General features: G+C 48.7%; 1 long non-coding RNA gene across 1 annotated transcript; it reads left to right on the top strand.

Annotated features, from left to right (window-relative positions):
• The first annotated feature begins 698 nt into the window (after nt 1-698).
• Nucleotides 699-5,494, top strand: LOC129404417 (uncharacterized). The gene is made up of 3 exons (XR_008629845.1): nt 699-904; nt 2,370-2,659; nt 4,871-5,494. It is a non-coding gene; the product is annotated as an uncharacterized LOC129404417 (long non-coding RNA).
• The last annotated feature ends 17,767 nt before the right edge of the window (nt 5,495-23,261 follow it).

Raw genomic sequence — 23,261 nt, 5'->3', positions numbered from 1 at the left:
CATATGTGGGATATAGAGAAACATAATAAAGAAATAACAGTTGCCCAAAGACAATTGCTTTTTTTTTTCTTTTTGGGTTACACCTGGCGATGCTCAGGGTTACTCCTGACTCTGCACTCAGGAATTACTCTGGGCGGTGCTCGGGAACCATATAGGATGCTGGGAATTGAACACCGAGTAGGCAGCGTGCAAGGCAAACACCCTACCTGCTGTGCTATCGCTCAACCGCCCCCACCCCCCGCACGCCTTTAAAGGGTCATTCATTCTCCTCTTGGAAGTAGTCCCCTGGCCAGGAACACTGGCACTCGGGTTTGAGAAAGCAAGTTTTAGAAGGCAAGGGGGTGGGTGGAGGAGCTGGAAGACTAGTGGAGCACTCACCTTGCAAGCGACCGACCCCGGGTTCGATTCCCTGCATCCCATATGGTTCCCTGAGCACCGCCAGGAGTGACTCCTGACTGCACAGGCAGGGGTAACCCCTGAGCACTGACAGACGTGGCCCCCAACCCAAAAACCAAAAGGGGAAAAAAAAGAAGGGAACTGCCCTCCGCACCCCGCCCGGCAGCGGCGCCGGTGGTGCGGCACCGGCAATGTTTCTGGGTGTCTGCAGAGGGCGCTCTTGCCCCAGGCTGGGTCTGCAGCGCCCGGAGGAGAGCCGAGCCTCCTCAGGGCTGGGCCTTGCTAGCCCGGGGTTCCTCTTCTGGAACAAAGGAGCTTGCATTTGTTTGAACAGACCACTTCCCCGGGCACGCAGGGACGCTGGGTGCCCTTTGTTGCCGGAGATTCAATAAGCGGCCGGCAGTGGACAGGCCCAGGGAGCCCGCGGGATGCATCCCGGCGTCGCCCAGACTCGCTCGAGTCCAGCGGGGGCCGGACAGCCGCCTTTGCCCTTCGTCCGGGGCTCTCTGTAAGGCTCAGACCCTGCGGGAATTAGATTCATCTTTTATTTCATTATCATCATCATCATCTTCTTCATCATCATCGTCATCGTCATCTTCTTCATCTTCATCTTCATCATCACCAGCATCCTCCTCCTCCTCATCATCTTCATTTTGCGTTTGGACCACAGCTGGCGGTGCCCGGGGACTGCTCCCTGCTAGGTGCAGGGCCCGTAACCCCGGGCTCCTGCGCGCGCTGCAGCGCCTGCAGCTGTGGCTACAGTAACGAATGCACAACACCCAGCCCTGGGGCGCTGTCCGCAGGGCACGCAAGAGAAAAGCATTTGCCGAATGCATCAGAAATGGAGCCGAACTGTACCGTGGAGGTCCCCGGGATTTGTTGACCGTTGAAAACTCAACCTCCCCACTAATAACCGGTATCTGTGGGGGAGGGGGACCAAGCCGGAACTAGACGGTGCCAGGGGCACCGTGGTGGAGCAGCATGAGCCTCGCTGATGGGGGTTGCAGTCACTTTGTACATCAGTACATTAAACTTGAATTCTGCTGTAACCTAGTCCCATCAACTATAAAGTAATTTAAAAAAATACACAATTAAAAACAATTCTTTTGTCTAAGAGGGAAAAAGCAAGGGAAGAGAATTTCAAGCATAATCAGTGTCTGAATCCTACCTAATCAATATGTTACAAACTTCAATACCTGGGAAATTCCACCTCAGCCCCTCAGTGCTGCAGTGCTCACCACTCACCATAGTGCCGCAGTGCTCACACACTCGACACAGTGCTGCAGTGCTCACACATGCAGCCACAGTGCTGCAGTGCTCACACACTGGACACAGTACTGCAGTGCTCACACATGCAGCCACAGTGCTGCAGTGCTCAAGCGCTCGACACAGTTGTGCTTGCTGAGCTTTGGGCTCCCTGAGTTACTGTATCGCAGGTGCTCAGCAGGGGTCCACTCAGCTGAGGCACACCAGCTGTGATGCTTCCTGGAGGACCCTATGCTACCTACACACACGCTTCCCCGGGTCACACTTCCTGGCCTTGGTGCTCACATACTTTTTAGTTCTGGTGCTTGCTGGGGTTGCCCACTTTTTGGGTGATGCTTGCACCCACCCACTTGGCTGCACTTAAGCTAGAAATTGTTTGCATTGCTGGGTTTTGTAGACGGCATAGCTCCCAGGACAGACAGCAGAGGTGTCACGTGGGACACCAGGGATTTGAACTCATGAACTTGACTCTTAGAAACGGGTGCTTGATGCCTCTGTGCTTGTTTTAAACTTTGTTATCTCATTACCACTCTAGTGAGCATTTACTGGTGATGTAGGGCAATGTAGGCGGCCTTAAGCCCACCACCTCTGCATTTTCAGTGGACATACGGAATGTTAAATCAAACACCAAAAGGAGGTATTTTCTCAGTTGAATGTAGCAGGGAAACTCCTCATTAGAGGAAAAGGCTATGCTTTTGTTTCAACAGATAATAACCCCACTAAGAAACTCTGGATCCCGTTACGTCTCATCCCGTTACGACTGCCGAGGAACCTGACCAGAGAATGTTGCATTCCCCTGCTGAATTTCTCCTGCCAGAATTGTGATGCTCCAGTTCCAGTGCTCCCTGACTGATCCAGTGCTTCCTAAAATTTATCGGACTCCTAATAGCTGCTCCCCTGAGACTCATTGCTGCAACCACTACTGGTGCTGTTACAGGAACAACTCTTCATTTTTGATCCAGAAGCTTCATCTCTTCAGAACAGGACTAAATGACTTGTAAGTATAAATCTTATAAGTATAACTTACAAGAAATCTTAAGTATAACTATAAGACTGTATTGTGATTTGGAATTGCGTTGTGATTTGGAATTGTTCCTCTTTCTATTTCAAATTTTTGTAATTTTGTAAACAGAAAAGGGGGACATGTGGGATGACATTGCTTTGTCCTTTCCCCCATTGCCACAAGGAGCTTAGGTTCATCCGGGTCACACCCATCGAGGTGCTCCCGAGTCACTCCCATTTCTTTGTTTATCTGTAACTACTTCTCTATGCTCTCTTCCGCAAGACAGTTTCTTTCTCGATTTAAGCCTCAGTTGCTCTCAGTTCCTAGCACCCCAAAAGCAGGGTCCCAAGGAACGGGACGGATCCAGGGCAAGCGGTAAGTTATGTGCTACCCTGGCATCGAGATGGACCTGGCCAAAGTGCCTAATTCTTAACTATAAGTTAAGAGCTTGATCATAGACAAATGCTGTCATGATCCAAAAGTAATGATGAGACTAGGACCCTGCTAGGGATAGGAAAGACTGATCTGGCCTGAGCACTGTAGTCTGAGATTGAGATGGCCCCAGGGGAGCAGTTCTATAAGCTTTAATGCATTTCTTTTTTTTTATTATTTTTTTATTTTATTTGCTTTTTGGGTCACACCCAGCGATGCTCAGGGGTTACTCCTGGCTTTGCACTCAGGAATTACTCCTGGCGGTGCTTGGGGGACCATATGGGATGCCGGGGATCGAACCCGGGTAGGCCGCGTGCAAGGCAAATGCCCTACCCGCTGTGCTATCGCTCCGGCCCCTTTAATGCATTTCTTATTGTGTCCATACAAAATGATTAATATGAATGCTTATATGTTCGCTGGACGAGGAGAGGAGAAACACAATCATGAGACTCCGCCCTTGGGTGGAGGGTCCTGCTGAAGGAGAATCTGTCCTAGAAGCAGCATCCCCTGAGGGAAAGACACCCACTCTAAATGGCTGGCCAGCATCCTTTACCTCGAAGTCTCTCATCCCCGCCCTGCGCCACCTGTGTCTTCCCTTCCCTCTGCTGCCGCTGTGACAGGCCATCAAACACGCTCAGCAGTGGTGCTCCGGGAACCTCAGCCTCTGAGCGGATCCAGACAGCAGAGCCGAGGGGCCTGAGCCCTTCCCCAGCGGGCAAGGCAGGTGCTCTCGCCATTGAGCCTACCTTTGGGTTCCCATGGCACAGTAAAAATGATTTTTTAAATTAAATCACTGTGAGATAAATAGTTACAAATTGTCCATGATTGGGTTCAGTCATACAATGTCCCAACACCCATCCCTTCACCATTTCCCATCACCAGTGTCCCAGTTTCCCTTCCTCTCTCTCTCTCTCTCTCTCTCTCTCTCTCTCTCTCTCTCTCTCTCTCTCTCTCTCTCTCTCTCTCTCTCTCTCCCTCCTCGCCCTAGCCCTCTCCCTATCTCTCACCAAAGCACGTTTTTAATTAATTAACTTATGTTTGGAAGCAATATTCAGTGATGCCCAAGGGTTATTCCTGGGTATCTAGGGGACCAGGAGATCCCCTGGTCATGCCAGGTCACTGCCTTAACCTTTGTACTATTTCTCCAGATCACACATTACTTTTATTATTTTATTTTTTTTGCTTTTTGGGTCACACCCAGAGATGCATAGGTGTTACTCCTGGCTCCTGTACTCAGGAATTACTCCTGGTGGTGCTTGGGGACCATATGGGATGCTGGGAATCAGACCCGGGTTGGCTGCATGCAAGGCAAACACCCTACCCGCTGTGCTATCGCTCTAGCCCTGCCATGTCACTTTTAAGATGCTCATTTGTACATGGACTTTTTACCAAACTCAAGTTACACGGTTGCTTGTAACTGGGTTTCAGCCGTACATCTCTTCTCCAAGTGCACATTTCCCATCACCAACGTCCCCAGGTTCCCTCCCGCTGCCCTCTCCACCTGCCACCCCAGCCCTGCCTGCCTGTACCACAGCCACTTTTCTTCTTCCTCTCCCTCTTTTACTCCCTCTCTTCCCTTTTACTTTTACCAAACTCTTTAATCTGCTCTAACCACCTGCGCCTTCCTGAATCCGCCCCAGGTTGTTTGAAATAGCAGAGATTCGGGACGTGTTTCCCTGGAGTTAATCATTGCCACTTTCCCACATTTGCTTCTCTTAATGACTCTATCATTAATTCCACTTCAAAAACTTTATCGGTTTTGCTTCCGCCCAGAGATGAACCGAGAGCCGAGGCACGAGAAACGGACCCTCCGCGCCTATTGACTGTGATCCTGAGGTCTCCTAACCCATTTTGGCACCCGAGCGGATGCTTGAGCCATGCATTTTGACTGTGAACTGAACTACAACCTCGTGCAGCCCGGGGGGGGATTTTTTTCCCCTCTCCACCCCATTTTTCTGAGCGAAAATGGCGGCAGCGGTAGCAGCCACGCGGTAAGAGCCACCCTCTAAGACCCCTCCACCAGGAGGTAGGACTTTCTTTAGTGACGTAGCCTGTAGGTGGTCCTGGGAGGGGGGGCGTTCCCGGCGCGCCTTCCGCCCAGAGATGAACCGAGAGCCGCGGCACGAGAAACGGACCCTCCGCGCCTATTGACTGTGATCCTGAGGTCTCCTAACCCATTTTGGCACCAGAGCGGATGCTTGCAGCCATCCATTTTGACTGTGAACTGAGCTAAAATATTAGAAACCCAAAAGTGAAGACTTAAAGTCTTCACTCTTAGCAATGAAGAGAAATTATTAGATGATGCCTATTCAGCAGGCCTGATTGTTGGGGAAAATTTCCAATCAATAATAGTGAGTTCTGTATGGAAATGTGGAATGTACTCAATATATAGAGAGAATAACGGGAATATCATTAGCTACTTAGATGGGGGGTGGGGTGGGAGGGGGGTGTATTGGGGTTCTTGGTGGTGGAACGGGTGCACTGGTGAAGGGATGGTGGATTAATCAGTATTTGACTGTGACTTAAACCTGAAAGCTTTGTATTTTTTTTCTTTTTTTCACGGTGGTTCAATAAAATATTTCTTCAAAAACTTTATCGGTTTACAGATCTCTTCCCAAGACTGACTATTTTCTGTTTTAATTTAATTTTATCAGTTCTATCTTCTTGGTGAAAGTCTGGACTCGTTGCTGTTTCTCCTAGTGCCTGTTGTTTTTTTTGTCCTGGGGGTTCTAGTTCCCGAACATTCAGCGTTTCCTCTATCTTGATTGACTCTTGCGCTTCGGTCAGGCTTAGTTTCCAATAGCTCCGTGAAAGGCGTTCTGTGAAGGTAGAGTATTTGCATCCCCAGTCTGGGCCAGGCCTTGGCTCGGCGAAAGAGCGCCGCCCTCCCAGGGGGACCCGGGACCTATAGTCAGGAGTGGAAGTTGCTGGAGTTTCTTTTGGTTGCCTCATTGTACGAGTTTTGTTTTGTTTTTGCTTTTTGGGTCACACCCGGCGATGCACCAAGGGTTACTCCTGGCTTATGCATTCAGGAATTATCCCTGGCAGTGCTCAGGGGACTATATAGGATGCTGGGAATCGAACCCAGGTCGGCCGTGTGCAAGGCAAATGCCCTACCCGCTGTGCTATCGCTCCAGCCCCTCATTGTTCGAGTTTTGATATAAACATCATACTGAAATACAATTCTGAGAGCTGGGGAGATAGTGCAAGTGACAGAATGCACATGTAGAATATGAGAGGTCTTGCGTTCTTTAATTTTTTGGCTCTGTTTTTGTTGGTGGTGGTTGTTTTTGAGCCACTCCTGGCTGTGCTCAGGTCTTATGCCTGCGGCCTCAGGGAACCACACACAGTGCAGGGGCTGGGATCAAACCTGAATTGACCACCTGCGAGGCGGGCACCCGACCCTCTGCACTATTCCTCCCAGAGGCCTATGGCTTGACTCTCAGCACCACATGCCCTCCCACCCCCCGCCATTGTCAGGTGTGACCCCTATCTAGAAAATAAAAACAGTCTGAGAGCAGGGGCTGGAAGATACACAGAGCTAACATGCACCTGACCCCTTTCAAGGCCTGGCGCCCCACGGATCCCCCCAACACTGCTGGGGGTGCCCTGGGTGTCCCTGGCACTGTAACATTCGAGCAACACACATCCTCAGGCCCTGCACACCCAAAACCTCCTGAGCACAATTTGGCAGGTCCCCCTTGGACAAAAAAAAAAAAAAATGGGGTGAGAGGGTTGAGTGCTTTCGTTCTCTGTTATATCCTTTTTTGCTTGGTTTTGTTTTGGGGTCACTCGTGGTGATGCTCAGGGCTTCCTACCGGCTCTGCAATCGGGAATCACTCCACTTGGTGCCTGGCGGACTGTGTAGGATGCTAGGGGTCAAACCCAGGTCGGCTATGTGCAGGGCAAGTGCCCTACCCACTGTGCTATTATTCCTCCAGCTCCACTTGTTTTTCTTGCTTTTGAACAGTTTAAGAGTGTTGGCATTATCGGGTAGGTAAACTTTATTTCATTATTTGGGGAGAGGTTTTGGGTCACAGTGGGTGGTGCTTACAGGTGCCTCCTGGCGGTAGTTGAGGGGGAGGTGTATGTGATTTCGGGGATCAAACTAGGGTCAGCTGTGTGTAAGGAGAGTGCTTCTCACATCCAGCTACTTCTCAGCCTTCTTCAGGTAAAATCCCTATCTTTAGGGCCTCTCAGCGGACTCACAATATGAACTCTGGTCCCAGCAGGAACAGAGGTAGTGCTGAATGAGAGATGAAATTTTCGCTTGATGGAAGCTTTAGGGAGCAGGAAAAGGAGGAGGAGGAAAGGGAAAAGGAAGAGAAGGAAATTCTTTGCATTGTTTGTACAAGAATTTAGTTCAATAGACCCGTTTCTCTCCAGCCGAGCCTTAGGCAGACTGGCCTGATAAAATAGGACCAAGTTTAAGGGATTTCTACTATTCCTTACTTCAGTCCTCACAGCGGACGGCAGAATTCTGTGTTCTTCCCAGTTGCCTTGGTAGAAACTTCACCGGGGAAGTAGGCGAGGCGGCGCCCTGGGGTGGCCGCTCACGGACACGGTGCAGGGTGCTGCAGTTTGCATTGGTTTGGTGCCCTTCCTTGCTGACCATGGCGTTGGATTCTGCAGATCAGTTTGTTTATTGGAGACCTAATGCCTTTGCACAAGTTAGACCACCACCCGGGCAGGTGTTGAGAGGGACAGAACTTAGGTTGGTTTGAAAAGATTTCTCTTAATTGAATCACTGTGAGATGCACAGTTACGAAGTTGTTCATGATTGAGTTTTAGTTAGACAGTGTTCCAACACGTTCCTTCTGTGGGGTGTACATCTCCCACCACTAAATGACCCCAGTTTACAGTTTAAAGCCATGTCCTCCCCCACCCACTACCTCTATGGCAGGCTCTTCTCCCTCCCTCTCTCTCTCTCTCTCTCTCTCTCTCTCTCTCTCTCTCTCTCTCTCTTCTCTCTGTCTCTCTCCCCCTCCCTCCCTCTCTCCCCCTTTCTCTCCCTCACTCCCTCCCTCCCATCCCCACTCTCTCCCCCTCACTCTCTCTCCCTCCATCCCTCCCTCCCTCCCTCCCTTCCTCCCTCCCCCTCTCCCTTTAGACATTATGGTTTGGATCCAGGTATTAAAAGTTTACATGTTTGTCCCTTTACATACTTTCAACACTCAGTTCTTGTCCAGAGTGGTCATTTCCAACTATCAAACAATCATTGGCACAGTGGTCTCTTCTCTATCCTACCTGCCCTTCCCTCCCCCGCACCCCCACCTCTGGCAAGCTTCCAACTGTAGACTCGTCTTTCTGGCCCTTGTTTCTCTATCCTTGTTTGTGATTCTCATACTACATTCTGTTTTTTTTTTTTAATATCCCACACGAGTGCAATCATTCTATGTTTGTCCTTCTCTTTCTGACTCATTTCACTCAGCATGATACTTCCATGTCCATTCATTTATGAAAGAATTTCACGACTTCATTTTTCTTGATGGCTGCGTAATAGAATTTGGATGTTACAAGTCAGAAACGTCTCTTCAGAGATTGACTCAGTGATTTAATGGGGCAAGAGGGGCCCCTTAGAATCGTCCAACTCACAACTCTATAAAAAGGAAGGCAGGGTTATTTTGTCTGTTTTCTGATTTGGGTGTTTTTGTGTTTTGTTCTGTTCTGTTTTTCTTTGGTTTGGGGGCCATACCCGGCTCAAGAATTACTCCTGGCGGTGTTTGGGGGACCATATGGGATGCCAGTGATTGAACTTTGGTGGTCGTGTGCAAGGTAAATGCTCTACCCGCTGTGCTATCACTGGCCCCTGGGGTGTTGTTGTAGTTTCCTGTGGGCAGTATGTGACAGTGCTCTGGAGAAATATCTCTGCTCAGTTCCTGGGGGTCACCCCAAACAGACTTCCTGTATGCCACACATGTGCTCCAACTCACCGAGTTAGCGCCTTGTCCCTGGAAACAAAGAGTTTTGAAGATATTGTGACACTTCAAACAGGGCTCCTTTGGGTTTGTTTGTTTCGGTTTTAGTTTTATGGATAACACCCTGCTGTGCCTGGGGAGGGCATACGTGTGGTGCTGGGGGTCAACCTGAGTTTCCTGCATGCGAACCCTGCTCCCAGCCCCCTGAACTCGCTCCCTGGACCATAGGCTTCGGATGTTTATCATCTCTGCACGCCCTTGCAGCTGTCAGAACTGATGAGAGCGTCGCCCGGCTCACAGGACCAAGAGCTAAGATTCCAAATTCAGGTGGATGCCACGAGAACCCCACGGCTGCTCTCCTCAGCAACGGTAACTCTGGTCCAAGCATGATCTTCTCTAAGCATCAGCTTATCTGCCAAGCGGAGAGCGTTATAGGACCCACGTCACAGGGTGGAGTGAAATTGATGTCACCCTGAAATAAAGGGCAGGTCTGAGCCCCTTCACAGCGTCTGCTACAGGCGGACGGCTGATCGCATCATCACCATCAGCCACTCAGACAGATACTGATGTCACTCGGTGGAGAGACACTGGTCAAAGGCAGAGCCATCTGGGATGAGATGGGAGACAAGGATTTCTTTTTGAGGGTGGTGGTAGTTGGGGTCATACCTGGTGGAGCTCAGGGGAAACTCCCTGCTCCACAGTTATTCCAATAATGCCGTTGACTGAGGTTGATCTCGGCAGTGTGTAAGGCAAGCGCTCGACTCCTGGACTGTCTCTCCAGCCTGGCCCAACAGCTGAGGACTCACAGAGATCATGGCCTCAAAGGTCTGAATGCTGATCCTGAGTCCCGCCTAGCTTTTGTCTTGAAGCAAACACGTAGTGTCGGGATGCTGACAGTCTGTGGCCGAAAGGGGACCGCAGGCCATCGAGGTGGGAGGGGACAAAATCCAGGTCCACAAATCTTTTGTTACATTTTAATTAAAAAGAATTATAGGCGCTGGAGTGATAGCACAGCAGGTTGGGCGTTTGCCTTGCACCTGGCCAACCCGGGTTAGATTCCCAGCATCCCATATGGTCTCCTGAGCACCGCCAGGGATAATTCCTGAGTGCAGAGCCAGGAGTGACCCCTGTGCATCGCCGGGTGTGACCCCCAAAAAAAGCAAAAAAATAAAATAAAATAAAATAAATAAAAAGAATTATAGGGGGTATGAGAGGCAGAGAATCTCTGGCCTGTGCGCCTGGCTGTCTTCCCCGGGGCCCCTCGGAGGGGATGGGCTCCAGCTTCCCTCCCCGCCCTGAGCAGAGGTCCGGGTGGCCGAAGACCTCCGGAATCTGGCTACAGCCATGCTCAAGGCCCCTCTCCACATGTTCGGACAGGCCTCACGCATGAAGGTACCGGCAGAGGAACCCAGGGACCTGGGGCTGAGACCCCAAGCCTGCTTGGATCGGGACTGGGCCTCCTCCGCTCAGATTTCCCATCTCCCAGTAGCTAGGCGGTCACACCCAGGGACTGCCCCGGCGCCGTGTAATCCTGTCAACGGCCAGCATCCGGAGACTTAAAAGCAAGCTTCAGGAAGTACGCGGCCGCTTTATGGCCTACTTCTCCTCTGGGAGAACCTGGCAAACCACCAGGAGCTACCTGCCCACGTGGGAGAGCCTCGCAAGGTCCACATAGTGTATTAATATGCCAAAAGCAGTAACAAGCTGGGTCTCATTCCTCTGACCTGAAAGAGCCTCCAATGCGGCATTGTTGGGAAGGACGAGTAGAGAGAGGCTTCTAAAATCTCAGGGATAGGACAAATGGAAACATTGTTACTGAGACTGCTCGAGAAATTCGATGATCAAGGGGAAGATGATGATGATGATGAAGATGAAGATGAAGATGATGATGCTGATGATGATGATGATGATGATGATGATGATGATGATAGAGGGTGTGAAATGTCACACCCAGCAGTGCTCAGGGCTTATGCCTAGCTCTGCACTCAGGGATCACTCCTGATAGGGTTGGGGACCATACGTGGTGCAAGAGATTGACGCCAAGTTCCCTGCTGCACTCTCTCTGGCCCTCAGAGCGAAGGCTATAAAGGGAGTCACGATTCCCTATATTCAACACATACATATGTGCACACACACATGTATGCATAAACAAACACACACGGACATGCACAAACACAAAGACATACCCATACACACACACAAATGCACTTGGACATAAGGCACACCCATATACCCAAACCCACACAACCCCACCCCCCACCCCCCTCCCCACCCTCAGCTCCTCCTCCCGCGGGCCAATGCTGTGCGTCTCTTTCTCTCTCCCCAGCTGCGTCAGCCCGGCAAGACCCGGAGAGTGAGGAAGTGTGTCCCTTCCATTTTCCCTGCAGCCTCATCCCCCCTCTCTCTTGCTCCTGTAACTTCCTCTCCCGCGTGGGGAGGGAGTGGCCGGGCAGCATGTAAAGAGCCCACACCATAATAGTGAGAACTGAGGGTTCTGCAGGCACCCACAGGAACTTTCCAACCGAATCTAGAAGCTGGTTCAGAAACCAGAGCGGGGTCCAGTATTCCAAACCCAAGGGTGCGGAGGGGTCTTCCTCTGGGCATCTGTGACCCCACCCACTCTGCTCCTCATGCTGGAGTCCCTACCAGCCTGTCTTTCACCCTCCCCTTTGTGCCCAAGCTGCCGCTCCCCTAAACCTCTGCTTTGGCCCCGGTGAGAGGATGGGAGCAGGGGCACAGCAGAGGATTGAGGAGATGAGGCAGATGGGCTGGAGGGAACACGTTGGGGAGAGAGCATGCCTTGCACGCAGCCCACTCTGGTTCGATCCCTAGGACCCCAATGACCCCCCAGAGCACTACCAGGAGCGACCCCTGATACAGAGAGCCAGGAGTAAGCCCTGAGCATTGCTGGGTATGGCCCCTAAACAAAATAAGACAAAACAGGTGCTGGAGCGATAGCACAGTGATTAGGGCGTTTGCCTTGCATGCGGCCGACCCAGGTTCGATTCCCCAACATCCCATATGGTTCCCTGAGCACCGCCAGGAGTAATTCCTGAGTGCAGGACCAGGAGTAACCCCTGTGCATCGCCAGGTGTGACCCAAAAAAGCAACAAAGCAAAACAAAAATCATCACTGGGTAGCCTCTCAGTATCTGTATTGCAAACCACAATGCCCCAAAGTAGAGAGACAGTATAGGGGAAATTGTCTGCCACAGAAGTAGGGGGAGGGTTGGAAATGGTGGTGGGGGGGTGGGGGCGAGATACATTGGTGGTGAAAAATGAGCACTGGTGGAGGGATGGGTGTTTGATCATTGTATGACTGAAAATCAAACATAAAGCTTTGTAACTATATCTCATGGTGATTCAATAAAAATATATATATATTTTTAATCACCAACGGGCTGCCAAGTTTCAAACCTGGGGTGACTGAGCGCAAAGCAAGCACCTTGCGCACCGTGTGATCTCTTGGGCCCCTGGGATTTTGATGATTCTTAAATAAGCCAGGTGTGAAGAGCAGAACTTCATTTATGGACTGATTTCCATAAATGCCAATGTTGGACGGGCCACTTACTCGTAAAATGGGAAGAGCAATGGTGCTTATTTCCTTAGACTGCCTGATTGCTTCTTGGTTTTCTTTGGTTTGGGGGCCACACCCTGCAGAATTCAGGTTGTACTCCCACCTCTGTGCGCAGGTTGTACTCCTACCTCCTGGCTAGGCTCAGGGACCATATGGGGTGCCGGGGATCAAACCCAGGTCAGTCACATGCAAGGCAGATCCTTCCCTCTGGGCTATCACTTCAGTCCCCTAACACAATCTGTTTTATTTCTCTTTTTTTCCTGTTAGTTGTGAAAACAGTTGGAAAACTTAAGTCCTCTTCCCCTTCTCCCTGTCCCTCCTTTCCCAAAAAAGGAAAAGATCTTTATTTGGTTGTTAAATCATTGGCACTCAAGCTCTGGGAGAAGACAATATATCACAATTTTGTGGAGGCTCATCTTTGATCTGTCACCGGAATGGAGGCAGGAATCATCGTGTGATATACTCTTTACTTCCCAGATTGTGTGACATACCAGCTGTGTCCCCAGAATTGTACTGAGTGACCCTCAGATTCATCCTCTATTCGCCTTCTCCTGAGTCTAATCAAGGTGATTTTTCAAAAGTGTATTTTTTAGGGGCCATAGTGATACTAGTCTAGAATAGGGGTCTGCCTTGCATGTGGCTGACCCAGGTTTGATGCCTGACACCCCATTTGGTCCCCTGAACACTGCCAGGTGTAATTGCTGAGTGCAGAGCCAGGAGTAACCCCTGAGCACTGCCAAGTGTGGCCCAAACCAAACTAAAACAAAGAAGTGTATTTTTAAAAAACAGGCAAGGAAGTATATTTTTTTAAGTACTGGAGAGGTAGTATGAGAGGTAAGGCGCTTGCCGTGTGCTCGGCTGTTTGGGCCCATGACCTGGTTTGACCCCCAACACCACATGTGTCTCTCTCCGCACCACCAGGGATCGGTCCTTAACACAGACCCAGGAATAGTTCCCGGGCACTCACATGGTATGGCCCCCAGCCCCAGCCGCCCCAGACTTTTGCAGTCTGAATGAGACTCTGGGCACATACGGCTTTCAAGCGTTTTAAAATGTGCTTGATTCAGATTATATGTGTGGTGAAAGCAAAATACACAGCAGACTCCTAAGATTTAGAAAAAAAACATGAACAAGCCCATTACAAATGTTTTATTTTTAAAATTTATTTATTTATCATTTATTTATTTATTTATTTATTTTCAGGCTGAGACCTCCAAGCCTGCTCGGATCGGGACTGGGCTTCTTGTGCCCAGATTCCCCATTTTCCAGTAGCTGGGCGGTCATAACCAGGGACTGCCCTCGCGCTGTGTAATCCCACCAACAGCCAAAACCCAGAGACTATAAAATCAAGCTCCTGGACATCTTATAGCCTAGTTCTCCCAGAGGGCAAACTCTCTACGGAGAGTTTCCTGCTTGCATGGGAAAGCCTCACAAACCTCACATACCCCATGATGTATTCATATGCCAAAGCCAGTAACAGTGATGGGTCTCATTCCCCTGACCCTGAAAGAGCCTCCAATGCGTCACCGTTGGGAAGGATGAGTAAAGAGAGGCTTCTAAAATCTCAAGGCTAGGACAAATAGAGACGTTACTGAGACCGCTTGAGAAATTCGATGATCAACGGGATGATGATGATGATGATGATGATGATGATGATGATGATGATTTATTTATTTTCATAAAGTTGTTCACAAAAATGGATTACTCTCAATATATCTTTTAATTTTTTTATTTTATAAAGTGGTTCACAATATTTGATTACATTTAATATTCAAACACCAATCCCACCACCATTACACCTTCCCACCACCATATATCAGATGTTTTCATCCCGAACCCCAACCCCTGCTCCAAAGCACAACTGGAGTAATATATTTTGTATTGTTTGTTATAAAAAACCGCTGAAAATGTTACCAAAAAGTTTCCTTGGAGGAAAGAGTATGAATACTGTTGTATTTATTGTTGTATATCACCAAGGGCCATTAAGCCCTTCTATAAGAGATCATAAACATGTTGTTAAAGGTTGAGCCTTGTGTGCATATATATGTATATATATATATATATATCCGTAAAAACATATTTCCCTCTAAGATTGGTTGCCTCCTACTTTGAACCCTATCAAATGTGGTGTGGTACTCTTGGAGTATGGGTAGGGTGTGTCCTATGAAGTGTCGCATGGCCACATCTGTGGCCGAACAATCCAGGAATAGGTTCATTCGTGGGTGAGTCTGGGCCCGAATGTGTGCAGAGTGGCCATGAGCATGGCAGCAGTTGGGTTCTGAAGGTTTTTGGCTGCCGGGGCTGGGTCCCTTGGGGTGGGCTTGGATCTCACCCACCCACCTCCGGGGCGCCCCATGAATTCAATATATCAACACCAGTCCCACCACCATTACACCTTCCCACCACCATTATTTTGAATTTTCCCTGCCACCACTCAAACCTGCCGATAGGCAGATGCTAGATAATTTATTTTGTATTGCTTGTTATGAATAGCATCAGATGTTGTGCTCCTGGGATTCTAAAACTTTAGATAATTAGGGTCTGGAGAAATCTCTACAGCAAGCTGCTTGGTTCCGAGATTCTTTTGTGTGCCTTTGGACCATGGCCTCTAAGGAGCTTAAGCAGCAGCCTGAGGCAGTTTGTGGGCCTGATCTCTGGAGTCTCCAGGGGCAAGGGGAGGGAGGGGGGATAAGATGGAATGGCTCATCCCCTATCCCTTGAGGTCCGGAGTTTGCCGTTGCTGCTCCCACACACCTGGGCTTCTCATTGGGCTTTGGAAGTTGGCGGCTTCTGAGATTCCTAGGGGCAGACAGAGGAACGACACCTGCTTCTGTCTGAGTCACCCCTGTGAAATGGGCCTAGTGCAGAGTCCGAAGGCATCTCTGCAGGTTCCAAGATTCTTTTCTGTGTCTTACAAATGTTTTATATTAATTATACATTTTAATATATTATTTGGGCTACATACAATACATTAAAATTTACTTCATCTATGCACATGTCCAACCTGTGCTGGGTTCAATCCCCAGCACCCCAGATGGTATCAAGCACCACCATGAACGATCTCTGAGCATAGAATTAACCCTGAGTACCACTGGGTGTGGATCAAAAAGAGAAAGAAGGAAAGAAACAGGGAAAGAAAAAGAGAAAGAAAGAAAGAAAGAAAGAAAGAAAGAAAGAAAGAAAGAAAGAAAGAAAGAAAGAAAGAAAGAAAGAAAGAAAAAGAAAGAAACAAAGAGAAAGAAGGAAAGAAAGAAAGAAGGAAGGAAGGAAGGAAGGAAGGAAGGAAGGAAGGAAGGAAGGAAGGAAGAGAGAGAAAGAAAGAAAGAAAGAGAAAGAAAGAAAGAAAGAAAGGAAGGAAGGAAGAAGGAAGAGAAGGAAGAAATTGCTTCATCTGTCCTTTTCCCCCTTTTAATTTATATTTTTAATGTATGGGGGGTGAACTTGTGCTCTACTCCTTTGAGTTATGTCCCTCATTCTTTTCCCTTTTGAAATGTGGTCATGTGGCTGGAGCGACAGTGCAGTGGGAAGGGCACTTGCTTTGCACGTGACTGATCTCAGTTCCATCCCCAGCACCCCATATGGTCCCCCAAGTACTGCCAGGAGTGATTCCTAAGCGCAGACCCAGGAAAACCCCCTGAGTATTGCTGGGTGTGACCCCAAACAACAACAACAAAATGTAGTCACTAGGACTCTTTCTATTTATTTTGGGGGGATGGGTGGGTGTCACACTTGACTGTGTTCAGGGCTTACTCCTGGTTCTGGGCTAAGAGGTCACTTCTGGAGGTATTCAGTGGACCATATGGAGTACCAGAGATCAAACTGGGTCTGACCCCATGCAGGGCAAGTACCTTATCTTCTGTACCATCTCTCTGGCCTCGACTGGGACATTAAAACTCACTTCTGTGGCTTCTTTTTATAGCTCAAACTTGACTTATAGCCCAGCAGAGGCATCTGAAGGTTGGACTCAGAGGGATTATCCAAGTTTGCTGTTTATTTTCTGCAGACCTCTCCTAAAAGCAGGGAAGTAGAGGAGAGGGAAATTCATGAGCGGAGTTCTCTTCTCCCTAATCTGATTGAAGTTAAAATGAGTTTGCGGGCATCCCTGCCAACTTTCTCCTCCCTTGCCAACTTTCTTTAAGCAAGTGGTCTGCAGCTCAGCTGAATGTTAGAATTTCCTGGAAAGCGTTTTACAACCCTGCTGGTCAACCAACCACATTGCCATCAGATTAAATAAAAATCCTTCCAAATATGGAAGTTCGGCCCAGACTGAGAATCACTGCTTTGGCCAGCTTTTTTTTTTTTTTTTTTAATCTTCTTCTTTGGGTGCAAACTATCATCATTTGGAAAAACAGACCAGCAACTTTTACAGTGCAGAGATTCCAAAGCACTGGAGTAGAAGTTTTTGTGCAGTTCATTGTACCCTAGTTACTGCTAGGAGAGCTGGGAGTAGCGCCTGACAATCTTTGGGTTTGACTCCAAAACAAGCAGAAGAAAGATAAGGCTAAATTGATCTTGAGGAGTGTTTTTAAGGTCATTGTACAATTTCTTTAAACTAAGCAAAGCTTGAAGTTGCTTTTGCAAATTAACTTCGGCGGGGCCGGTTTCCTTATCCTAACGATTCAGTCTTTGGCCACTAGGGGGAGCGAATTAATTTGGGACGCCTCGGCCCACAGCCTTGGGGAAATGACCCATCGTGGAGCTTGGTAAGATAAGGCCCGACACACTACTCTGTAACTTTACTGTAACTTTACAGGAGTTCAGAACTCCCTCAAAGGATTTGACTTTTGTATCAGTGAAAATGTATCTCTGGTCAGAGAGATAGTACAGTTCGGAGGGCGTTTGCCTTGAGCGGCCGAGCAGGGTCAGAATTCCGGCATCCCATAAGGTCCCCTTGTACCAGCAGAGTGATTCCAGAGGGCAGAGCCAGGAGTAACCCGTGAGCATCTCTGGGTGTGCCCCGCATCCGCCCAAGGAGGAAAAAGAAAATTTATTCTCTTTTCCTCGCAATCACTTTAGCAATAAAACGATACATGTATTTCTTTATTTTGTTTTGGGACAAAACAGCAACCAGCGGGGCTGGAGCCATAGCACCGTGGGGAGGGCATTTGCATTGCACGCGGCCAACCTAGGTTCAATTCCCAGCATCCCATATGGTCCCCCGAGCACCTCCAGGGGTATTTCCTGAGTATACAGCCAGGAGTAACCCCTGTGCACCACCAAGTGTGACCGAAAAAGAAAAAAAAGATAGCACCCAGCAGTGCTATTCCCAGCTCTGATAATAAACAAGGACTGGAACCGATATGGAAAATAGAAAATTTGAACCTAATAATCGGTTCCCAGAAACTTTTCTAAATGGCACCAGATAAAATGTACTTAGACTTTGCCCAGTGAGTTAAGTCTGAGGACTTTATACAAGGCAAGCATCCAATAACTGCATCATTCAGAGTGAAAGCAGAACTCTGAAGTCTCAGGGTCTCTATTTGTAGAAATGGTGCAGCTAGAGCTCGGGGCTAGCTAGGCAGATGCTCCACCATGAGGATGATCTCCTCAGCCCCACATCCCTATTTTTTGGTTATTGTTGCTTTAGGTCCACATACAGCAGTGCTCAGGGATATTCCTGGCTTTGTGCTCATGAATGACCTTGGAGATGCTCGGAGGACCATAGTAGCACTGAGAATTTGAACCTGGGTCGGCAGCACCTAAGGAAAGAGCTGGTCGTCACCTATCTCTCTGGTCCTCACCTCTAAAATATTACTGGCTTGGTTTAGGAAGGAATTTAAATGTCTGTCTTTGCATTTTTCATTCTGTTCATTCTAGTTTTCCCATAATGGATCTGTCGGAGAGTCATTTTTAAAAATTTTTGCCACACACAGCACTGCTCAGCGCTTACTCCTGGCTCTGTGCTCAGAATTTACTGCTGGCGGTGCTCAAGGGACCATCTGCAGTGCTGGGGATTGAACCAGAGTGTGCCACGTGCAAGGCAAGTGTCTTTATCACTGTACTATCATCTCTTCCGCCTTGGGAGCAATTTTCAGTTGAAGTGGCACAATATCAGATATTTCAGGATGTGGGAGCACAATGCCGAATTAAAGGAAGTGGTGAGAGAAGATAAGAGCTAGTTTAGAGAGCTGTCCTGGGCACTCGATTTAGCCCTAAGGCCCTGGCAGCCAAAGGAAGAAGTGAGGAAAATGATAGGAAAGAAAACATTTCATATCATTTCATTTTGTTTTTATGAGAGAGCCTTTCAGGAGGTTTCCTGGATTCCTTGCTCTTTGATTTCTACATGTGCCACCATCCCCAGATGTTCTGTGTGTACCCCAATTCTGGGCTACTAAGAGAGAAGAATTGGATGAGATTGTGTGCATTGAGCAGGACATGTCTCAGTTCACCTCTTCCTGCCCAGCACTGGTTTTGTATTTTGTTTGGGGGCCACACCCAGCGATGCTCAGCGGTTACTCCTGGCTCTCCTGGCGGTACTCCAGGGACCATATGGGATGCTGTGGATCGAACCCAGGTCGGCGGCATGCAAGGCCATCACCCTCCCCGCTGAAGTGTCGCTTTGCCCCCCAAATTTTGATAGTCCCTGCGTTCTGTCATCCCACCCATACAACTGACCCTGGTTCTTTAGTCTGGTTCACGCACCCACCATCTCCACTCTGTGAACCCACCTTCTGTCTTCGTGGGCTGCATTGCACCAGTGATAGTAGAACAACTCAGTCTGTCCACATGCCCCATCATTTCTACATTTACCATGTCTCTATCCTCCCCTAGGTGTGGAACGTCCAGCCCATGAACCACAGGGCCTAGCCCTGGTACATGATGGGACAGACCGGGTTCAACTCAGTTTCATGGACTTATTTTGGGAAGAGAGTCTCAGCAGGCATACCCATTTCTGGCCTCCCTGCTCAGGCCAAACTGCAAACATTCCTTTGGCCAAATCGTGTCGGATGACTGGGCTTAAAATAAATAGATATTATATTTCAGCAACTCTACTAGATGGCGAATTCGCATAGCTATTTCTCACACACACACACACACACACACACACACACACACACACACAGATGAGCATCTAGCCATGGACAATCCAGTCTACCACAGCCTTTTTTGGAGGTGGGGGAGGGCAGGGAGGGCACACACCACAGTGCTCAGGGTTTTTTCCTGGCTCTATGCTCAGAGGATCATCAGGGATGCCGAAGATGGAACCCAGGCCAGCTGTATGCAAGGCAAATGCCCTACCCACTGTGCTATCTCTCCGGCCTTCTACTACACCTTTCATTGGCCAAATCCAAGAGAAGCAAGATGGCACAGAAGTTTCCTAACCCTGGGGGCACAGGTTGGTCTTCTGGGGCACTGGATTCAGAATGGAGGGGAAGAGAGGCAAGCAAAGATTGTTACACGCGACTCTATGAGTTAATATATGTGCATGTGTATACACACACACACACACACACACACACACACACTTTTGTTTGCCACACCCAGCAGTGCTCAGGGCTTACTTTACTCCTGGCTCTGCACTCAGGGATCACTCCTGGTAGGGCTTGGGGACAATATGGGGTACCAGGGATCAACCCCAGGTCAGCTACATGCAAGGCAAGTGCCCTACCTATTGTACTATCTTTCTCATCCCCAAGTTAATATTTTTTAAAATAGGAATTACATCTAGCAGGGGCTACCAGGTTCACTCCTGGTGGTGCTCAGGGAGCCTTTGGTGGTGGGGATCAAACTCAGCGTCTCATGCATGCTAAGTATTTGGATCATCTCCCTGGCCTGGAATTAATATTTTGAACTGGTTTAGGGCAATAGCTGACACATCAGTCTTCTTATACCAGGCTGGGGAGAGAGCGCGAAGGCAGAGTGCATGCTCTGTATGTAGGAGGCTCGGGCGTGACATCCTGCAATGCACAGGCCCCTCAGGTACCCCTGGGAGTAATAAGCATCCAGCACCAAGCCTGGAGTAGCCCCTAAGAACTGCAAGAAGGGGCCCCCCCTGGAAGGAAGGAAGGAAGGAAGGAAGGAAGGAAGGAAGGAAGGAAGGAAGGAAGGAAGGAAGGAAAGAAGGAAGGAAGGAAGGAAGAGGAAGGAAGGAAGGAAGGAAGGAAAGGAGGAAGGAAGGGAGAGAGGAAGGAAGGAAGGGAGGGAAGGAGGGAGGAAGAAAGGAAGGAGTAAGGAAGGAAGGAGGGAGAGGGAGGGAGGAGAGAGGGAAGAGGGAGGGACAAAGGGAAGGAGGGAGGGAAGGGAGGAAGGAAGGAATCTTATCTAAGTGTTTGTTAAATGAAGTAATAAAACACAGCTGTTGTTGAGAGTTTTGTTTTGTTTGGGGGTGACGCCCAGTGGTGCTCAGGCATCACTCTAGGCTCTAGGCTGTGGAGACCGTATGTGATGCCAGGGATTGAACCAGGTGGGCCACATCCAAGGCAAGAACTTTAACCCCGTACTATCATTATGTTCTCCAGTTCAAGGACATTAATATTATTAAAATCAACACTTAAAAGATTTGGAACTAATCACTGTCTGGAAGAGATTACAAAGCAGCTATATGTTGTAATAGCCTTTGTAAATACAGTAGCTGGGGAGAGGCTCAAAGAACTGAAGCACATGCTTTGCATGTTCGAGCCCGGGCTTGATCCTTGTACTACCTTGTCCCCGGTGCACCTGTAAGTGGCTCCAGTGAGCACTATTCCAGGAGTAGCTCCCTACTGAGTGTCTCCCCCAAACAAAACAATGCCCTACCCCACATACACGGAAGAGAGCCTGGCAGGAAACTTCGCAAAATATTAATGTTGTGGCTGGAAGGTAGACTCTGGGTAATCTTTTTCAGGTTTATGTTCTGTATTCAGAGTAAGGTAGCCACACACAGTTTCACAGGCTGCGCACTGCACAAGCTCATTTTGCTGCTCTTCAGGCTCCACCTTGTACAACATCCTGTTTTGTCTACAACTTCTAAATGAACACATGTTACTATACTACTCTGTGTAATCAAAGAAATAATTGCAGTTAATAAAAAACAACCCTGCAACTTTGCTTTTTCTTCCTATTGTGTTTCAAAGACAACTGACATTGGCAACGTTTGGCACTTTATTGGAGTGGGAGAGAACTTATTCAGGCTTAGAAAATGATTTTTATGACGGTGCATTCACTAATGCTTGAGAAAACAGGGGGTACACCATCACCACTGCAGTACTAGCAGGGGTTGCTTCATGCATGAAATAAAAGAAACATGTTTGCCATGAATTACTTAAAAATTTAAAACCCTGTAATATATTTTAATCACCAAAGAAATCTAGGAGTGCTGGGGCTGGAGCAATAGCACAGAGGGGAGGGCATTTGCCTTGCACGCAGCCTACCCGGGTTTGATTCCCAGCATCCTATATGGTCTCCCAAGCACCTCCAGGAGTAATTCCTGAGTGCAAAGTCAGGAGTGACCCCTGTGCATCGCCGGGTGTGACCCAAGAAGGAAAAAATAAAAATCTAGGAGTGCTGAATCAGAAATGATATTTGGTTGCCAGTGGAGCTTTACAGCAAAACGGAGGCTTCTCCCTGTGCTCAGGATGAGAGAAGCTTGAAGTGCTCAGGGGTCCTGAGGGCTGCTCTGGGTTAGACACCACCATCTGGGCCAGGCGGGTGAGCATTTGGAGTGAGGCCTTTGGGCTGCTGGTTCTTGTGCTGCTCCTTGGTCCTGAGGTTTTGGTTACCACCGGGAGCCACTGCCAGTTCTCAGGATCTCCAGGCAGTGTGGGGTGGGGGAGGCATTTGGGTCAGGGATTAATTTAGGGTCCTACACATACAAAGTCTACACGTATACATCCTTGAGTTCCCTAACGCCCCAGTTTCCCAGTTTCTGGTGTGTGTGTGTATGTGTGTGTGTGTGTGTGTGTGTGTGTGTGTGTGTGTGTGTGTGTGTGTGTGTTCCTGATAGAGGTGTTTGAGGGTTGCTAAAACATTTCTTGAGGGACTATGTGGGCACTGGGGATCAAACCTGGAACTCTCACACGCAAAACATGTCCTCCAGCCCTTTGAATCATCTCCCAGACTTTTCCGGAGGGAGATGGGGGCATACCTGATGGTGCTTAGGACTTACTCCTGGCTGGGCTCAGGGGACCCTATGGGGTCCTAGGGAAACCCAATCAGCCACAGGCAAGACAAGCATCCCTCCCTCTGGGCCATCTCTGCAGCCAGGGGGATAGTTCTTCATGTCACTCAAACCAACTGCATTTCCTGCCTCGTATTTTTTTGTAGATAGTTGCAGAAGCAGTCGGATTAGCATGTCCACACCGGAGATTTTCAGTGTCAAGGCTGTTTATTTTACAGCAGGGACAGCAAGCTCCACTTCTGAGCCAATCACCATTATCACACCACTCACCTCACCCCCAGATGACCCCCACTCCCCACCGCACCAAGGTGTGCAGCAACATTGGTTAAACATCTCTCCCTTCTCTCTTGCTTGTCCCTTATGTAAATGACAGTTTGTGGAGTTGACCAATCAGGTCAATTATATCCTAAGCAGCAAGGGTTTGTAAAATAACCAATCAGATGGCCTATGTAAACTAGGGTTTGTAAAATAACCAATTAGATAGAGTATGTAAATAAGGGCAGTCTTGGTGCTCTGGCCCCACCTGCCATCCTCTTTAGCAAGCTCTTTTCTAGGCCGGTGTTGTTGGGTGTCC

Source organism: Sorex araneus, chromosome 4 (genome assembly GCF_027595985.1).
Source record: "Sorex araneus isolate mSorAra2 chromosome 4, mSorAra2.pri, whole genome shotgun sequence".
Taxonomy (NCBI): Eukaryota; Metazoa; Chordata; class Mammalia; order Eulipotyphla; family Soricidae; genus Sorex; species Sorex araneus.
Note: the sequence above shows the minus strand (reverse complement) of the source record. Positions and strands in the feature narration are given on the sequence as shown.